This window comes from Grampus griseus, assembly GCF_964374135.1.
Source record: "Grampus griseus genome assembly, chromosome: X".
In the NCBI taxonomy this organism is placed as follows: domain Eukaryota; kingdom Metazoa; phylum Chordata; class Mammalia; order Artiodactyla; family Delphinidae; genus Grampus; species Grampus griseus.
Genome location: NC_138999.1, coordinates 12,188,502 through 12,195,202, shown reverse-complemented (window position 1 = coordinate 12,195,202; position 6,701 = coordinate 12,188,502).

Below are 6,701 nucleotides of genomic sequence, written 5' to 3'. Positions count from 1 at the left end.
AACAGTTATGGAAGCCTGTTTTATGGTCCCGTACCAAATAGGTAAGTCATTCTCAGAGGGATATCTTTCCATGTGGAAGGAAACATGAGACACAGACAGGACTGAATACTCCCAACCCCAGTATCACTTAGTATGAAACCTCTTCATTAATTCATCTTAAGTGCCTACTTTGCTGCAGAAAAGGAAGCTCCCTTAGTTTCCCACTTACTTTCCTGGGTTGAGAATGCTGTTACCACAAGGAATTACAGAAGTCTGGAATGACCTCATGATGGTAAGAGAGTTGCCTCTCCAAACACTGTGGAAACTAGAAAGCTAGCTGATTCCTTGTCTTCAACCAGGTATTGGATATCACCAATCTCTTTATTTTCCTTTAACAAAAGGAAACCAAACCATATTACTACCTGGCCCCATATTACTGCCTCAGTGATTAACTCAATTATCTATCCAGACTTCCATGCTTGCAGTATAAAGTTCATTCAGGATTTTTCTATTTGACTAGTCACGACCCTGGTCATTTCTACCTCCGATGTCTCTTGAAACCTTACTCCCTCCTTCTTCCCACCACAACTGCCTTAATTCAGGCCATGAACAAAAAGCATTTGAAGTATATTTTCCGTAACAGACAGCTTTTTGTCCCATGTCACATCCCTCTGATTTCAGCACCTCTGAGGCAGACAGTTTCACATACCCTAAAGTTATCCAACCTCGAAGACAAACAGAATTGCTTTTCTTTTCTGCCCTAGGGCCCCAGAGGCCCTCTTAACTTCTGGACAGGCACAGCTGGAAGTGCTAGGGGACTCACATCTGGTGGCAGCCGCCAACAAGTGGAGAGCGTCTGGTTGAATGCTTTAGCCACTGCCCTTCTCTTCTTTCAGAGAAACAACTCGGAGGATAATTCTCTGTGGATGCTCAGAGAGTCCCCGGTGGGCTTGAGTTCAAGTTACTTACGGTGGTAACAAGCTCATTCCTGAAATTTTTAATTATATTTTTCTCCTTCCCTGTCTCTTTCTTCCTGCTCTCTCACCCCTGCTTTCTGGGACTACCTTCCAAGGAAACCACCTGCTCTCTAGTTCTTGTCTTGGGCTGTGCTTTGGGGGGGAACACAAACTAATATATTTACTCATTATTTATGAAGTTAGAAGGTTTTATTACTATTGCTTTAAAGATGCGAAAGCTGAAGCATGGATGGGTGAAGTAGCATGTTGAAAGTTTTATTTCTAGGATGTGTCCTAGCTAGGAATACATCCCGGTCCACTGTGTCCACAACGCCAGTGTCTCCTTTCCACCTAAGATCCAAAGCATTTTCCTTGTAATACCTTAAGTATTTGTGTAAAAATTCAGTGGCATAGTTAGGCATAGGGCATTTTACAACCCGTTTGTAGAAAGTGGCCCCTTTGCAGTTAGTCAAAATGGTAAACATTCTTTAGATGAGCTTTGTTCAAGTGCGAGGACCCATTTACGGTGAGTCAAAGAATGGAGACTTTATTAGCTCTTTGTTTTCCGAACCATTCATATTACAAGTAGTTTGCCAATACTGCATTTCTTGAAATACAGCCAAATGAAGCACTTTATAAACAAAATAGGCCACTCAAATGATTTATTATCATTCATAAATTAATGGAGATGCTCCAAAGCTGAACAGTTAAACTTTCAAATATAACTACTCAAGGTCGGCTTCCTCATTAAAAAAAAATTCAAATTAGCTTTAAAGTTTTAGCTCTCATTTCTACTAAGCAGAAAAGAAAATCCCTGTCCAATTGTGAGCTATTTTTATTTTGCCTTTCTCAGTCTTTTAAGACATCAGAAGTACGAAGGCAGAAAAAAAGACTGGTGGAAGAAATTTGCCTAGTATCTGGAATAGTCATAAATAACAGGCAGGAGCCAGAGATGTCCTAGGAATGCTTTCTCAGCTTCTCTAGCTTTGTAATCACACAAGTGAAATGGGAAATTGGCCAAGGAAAATGAGTATATAGGTCAGAGTCCCAGAAGAAAACAGGATACTCAGTTGGGAGTTTTGAAGAGATCTTTTTAGTGAAGGAACTATTTAGAGGCACAGGTAGAGTTAAGAGAACCATTAAGGGACATTGCAGCACCAGAGTAGAACATCAGGCCTGATGAGGCAAGAGAAGAAACAGAGCTACCAGGTACAGTGATAGTTGGAACCCTGGAAGAGCCACCCCCGCTTCTGCCCCCCACAAGAAATGTCATCACAGAAGAATTGTATGGAGGTAAGACAAAGCCAGGGGAATAATCACTTGCACCTTTTTTCAAATCTCCTGTGCTGTGATCACTCTCCAGGTGGCCCCCATTAGCTAAACGCAACCAGAAGCCAGTGGTCCAGAGATCCGAGTAATGCAGTCCGTAGAAGTCAGCCTCCTGGGGCACATAGAGGGACAGAGAGAGATGTAGGAGAGATCTAAGGGCTGGTAAAGGAAGAGGGAGGTCCTCACTTTGCTTACTCACTCGTGAATCATTTCTGAAATATACACAAGCAAAATCAGTTTCAAGGGAGCTTTAGCTCCCCAAAAGATGGGACTTGGACCCCGCACTTACAGTTGAGGAACACTTAAAGTAGCTTTTAGCCTAAAGTTTAGATTATCCACTAGTGTTTATATGAAAGTCTGTACACATTTGGGTACATATTTAAGCTCTTCAAATTGGACAAAAATATTTTTTCACATATTCTTTTTGGGAAAATGGAGAGATCACCAGATCGGCCTCCGGGGAATGTTTTTGCCCTAGGGGACGTTGGCTTTTATTGGAGTATGGCTCCGTACTCGTGAGTTTGCTGAAGTTTGTTCATCCATTTATTCAATGAACACCTGTTGGGCATCTAGCAGTGTACGCAGCATGAGAGATTTCAAAATGGTCCTTGCCTTGTTCAGTATTACACGCTAGTTTAGGAGATAAGAAATGAGTAAATTCTTTCATAAAATATGTACAGATTATGATCAGCACTGTACAGGAAATGAAAACAGTGAGGGGCTGAAATATAACTACAGATAAACAGTCTCAAGCAGATGGGGTGGTCAGGGAAGATCCTTTTGAGACGAGAACATGAAAATCAAGACCTGAGTGATGGGGCGGTGTAACCCAGGCAGAGGGAAGAGCAAATGCAAAGGCCTAGTGGAAGGAAAGGGCCTGATTCTTATGACAGTGTGTCTCCATCTTCCTTTAGGATAAGATGACCTGGGGGTACTTCAAAACGTGTGAATTTCCGGGGTGGGATCTAGAGAGGAGAGTCCTGGGAAACAGGTAAATGCTATCATTAGAAACATTTGGGAAATCCTGCCCATAAAGAACTAACAGTGGTATTTGGACCATAGAGTGGTGAAGGAGATGAGGGCTGAGTGTAAAGGGTGCTGTGTAATTTTGTTGGTTTTTCCACCATTCCCCATTTCAGCAGTGTCAGCCTCTCAGAAGCCATGATCAAAGTTAGCAAGCTCAAATGTACCAGACACAGTCTACTCTCTGGGCCCCGAGGCTGCCATCTGCTTTAGGTATATAAGTCATGAAATTTGGTAGGCAGAATTCCAAAGATGTGCCCCCAGGATTCCCATCCCCTGGTTATTCAATCAAGTACTAATCTAGATATTGCAGTGAAGGGATTTTGCCGATCTAATTCTGGTTACTGAACCTTAGAATAGGGATATTAACCTGGATCACTCTGATGGGTCCGATCTAGTCACATGAGCCCTTACAAACAAAGCAATTTCTCTGACCAGAATCAGAAGAGAGATGTGACAGAAGAGGACGCCAGAAGAGACAGAGAGATGCAGCAGAAACACAGTTGTAGATATTTGAGGCATGAGAAGGACTTGACCTACTGGCGGGAGTCAGGGGAGGCACCCAGAAAGCGTAAGAAAGAATGTGGGCAGCCTCTAGGAGCAAAGATAGCCAGTAAGGAAATGAGAACTGCAGTCCTATAACCCCAAGGAACTGAATTCAGCCAACAACTTCAATATGCTTGAAAACCGACTTTTCCTAGAGTCCCCCAAAAAGCACCCAGTGAGCCAACACATTGATTTGGTCTCGTGAAACATGAAGCTGGGAAACCAGCGAAGCCCACCAGGGCTTCTGACCTACAGAATTGTGAGATAATAAGTTTGTGTTGTCTTAAGCCACTAGGTTTGCAGTGATTTGTTATGGCAGCAATGGAAAATGAATACGGGAGGTAACAGTCAAACATAGCCGCTCCCAACCTTAAGGCCACTCTTTACACCATCATCATTAGGATTCCCACCAATGGTTTAGTGAATCGAACTATGTACTGGTTACCTTTATCTGAGACTTACATTCCTGACCTGTAAAATAGAGGTGAAATTATCCGTGTCTCACAAAGTAGATTTGAGACTCTAATGAGATGAAAGCACTACTGGATCTTTTTTTTTTTGGCCGCGCTGCATGGCATTGGAAGCGCAGAGTCTTAACCACTGGACTGCCAGCGAAGTCCCACTATTGGATCTTTGAAACACCACACAAACATCTAGATGTTGTTCCCATAGATTTGGAGGTTTTAAGATGCATTTTGGCAAGGCGCTTGCTCTTAAGCAGTTTCCATTTGTTACAAGTTGGGTTGCCTAGGAAGCAGACTTGGAGATGGTACTTAGAGTTAAGATTTGAGGCATTTATTAGAAAGTGTTTGGGGTTAGCAGCTATGGAAGGGAGGGGAAAGAAGCATGATTGGGCTAGGGAGAAGTTGAGCTGGGTTGCTTGCTAAAAGAAAAAAAGGCCTCAGCAGATCCCATGGGGACTTTGGAGCTAGGATGGCCCTTCAGACTTGTCCAGGGATGTCCCAGGGTCTAGGCCTTTATGCCACTTGTATTGCTAATGATTGGATGAGGCTGACCTGGCAAGAGAACATAGCTTGATCCAGTTTGCTAGATTCAACTGAGGCGTTCCCTGGTGAACACTCCCAGCAGCTTGAGGTGTAAGCCCTTCATCCCTGAAGGGGCATCTGGGCAGTCCATGATAGTGTTCACCAATATTCCTGACCTTTGTGGATGTACAATAAGAAGTTTTTCCATCACACAAAGGAAACCATGTCTTCCTTTTTGACTTCTAAATCTTTCTTGTGGGTCAGCGGTTCTGTCTCATGCAAGATAGTTGGTGTTCTGCTATCAGTATCCTACTTCTAACTCTCAACAGTCTCTTGAATCAACCCGTTGTCTAGGTCCTCCTAATACCCACTGATTCCTTGGCCAGATCGGCGCCTGCTTTACCTCTCTAGCATATATGTCTGACCAGACTGTGTCAAAGAAATAACAGTGGAAAGGAACTAAGGAGAATCCCTCAGGAACCATCTGAAAATGCCTGTGGGCTAAATGCTTAAATGAACTGAACACCCGCTGGGGTCCCCAGGGCTCCAATTTCCTGTGCTAAAAGGGAACATTTTGTTCAGTGGCAGCCACAGGATTCCAAGAGAGTTTCAGGAGAGGCGTTTTAATATTTCATTTTCTCAAGCCTCTTCTCTCTTTCAAGTGGCACAATCAACTGGAAATGTCTTCTGATCTTGAAAGTGTTTTTGTACCATACTCCAAGCCTTACAAGTTACCCTGGCATGTGAGAGCTGAAATGTTCTGGTAATGCGTGATTAAGAAGGAAGAAACTAGGGAAAGAAAGGAAAAGGATGGAAGAGACATGCTTTTTAAACATCTTGTTGAGTTCTACTTCCCAGCTGCTAGTTTTGTCCCTTTGGAATCAGAATTAATTTTTCCCTACCTATCATGAATGTTATTGTTTGGTTATTCTAGGAAGTGGAAAATGTTAACCTGTACTGAGACCTTTGGTATAACTGAGAAAACATATTTTTGACTCGTGAGATTTTTGGTAAATATTCTTTCCTCAGATAATTTCTCAAGTGAATATTTTCCCCCAAAACACTACAAGTAAGACATACTCCTAATTCTTAGAGAATTATAGATTAAAAGGGGAGGAAAAGCTTCTGAGTAGAGAGCATGTAATTTGATCTCTACCTAGATGTCCCACAGGCAGAACATTTGTCCAAAATTGATTTCTTCTATATCTGCTTCTCCTTCTGTATTCCATGTTCTGGTAAGTAACCCAAATATCCTCTCAGTCACCTAAATCAGAAACTTAGGAATTAAAGAAATTGAGGATAGGGAAAATGGAGAGCAGGAAGTTTTTTAAACCTGACACTAGGAACATTCTCCTCTGAAAGCCACGGGAAGAAATTGTATTATAATAAAAGCAGACATTTATTGAGGAGTAACTATGTATAGTCACTATATATATATATATATATATATATATATATATTTTTTTTTTTTTTTGTGGTATGCGGGCGTCTCACTGCCGTGGCCTCTCCCGTTACGGAGCACAGGCTCCAGACGCGCAGGCTCAGCGGCCATGGCTCACGGGCCCAGCCGCTCCGCGGCATGTGGGATCTTCCTGGACCGGGGCACGAACCCGTGTCCCCTGCATCGGCAGGCGGACTCTCAACCACTGCGCCACCAGGGAAGCCCAACTATATATATATTTTAAAATTTATTTTATTGAAGTAAAGTTGAAAGTTTACAGTGTTGTGTTAATTTCTGCTATACAGCAAAGTGATTCAGTTACACACACATATATACACACACATTCTTTTTCATATCCTTTTCCATTATGGTTTATCACAGGATATTGAATACAGTTCCCTGTGCTATACAGTATGACCTTGTTGTTTATCCATTCTACAT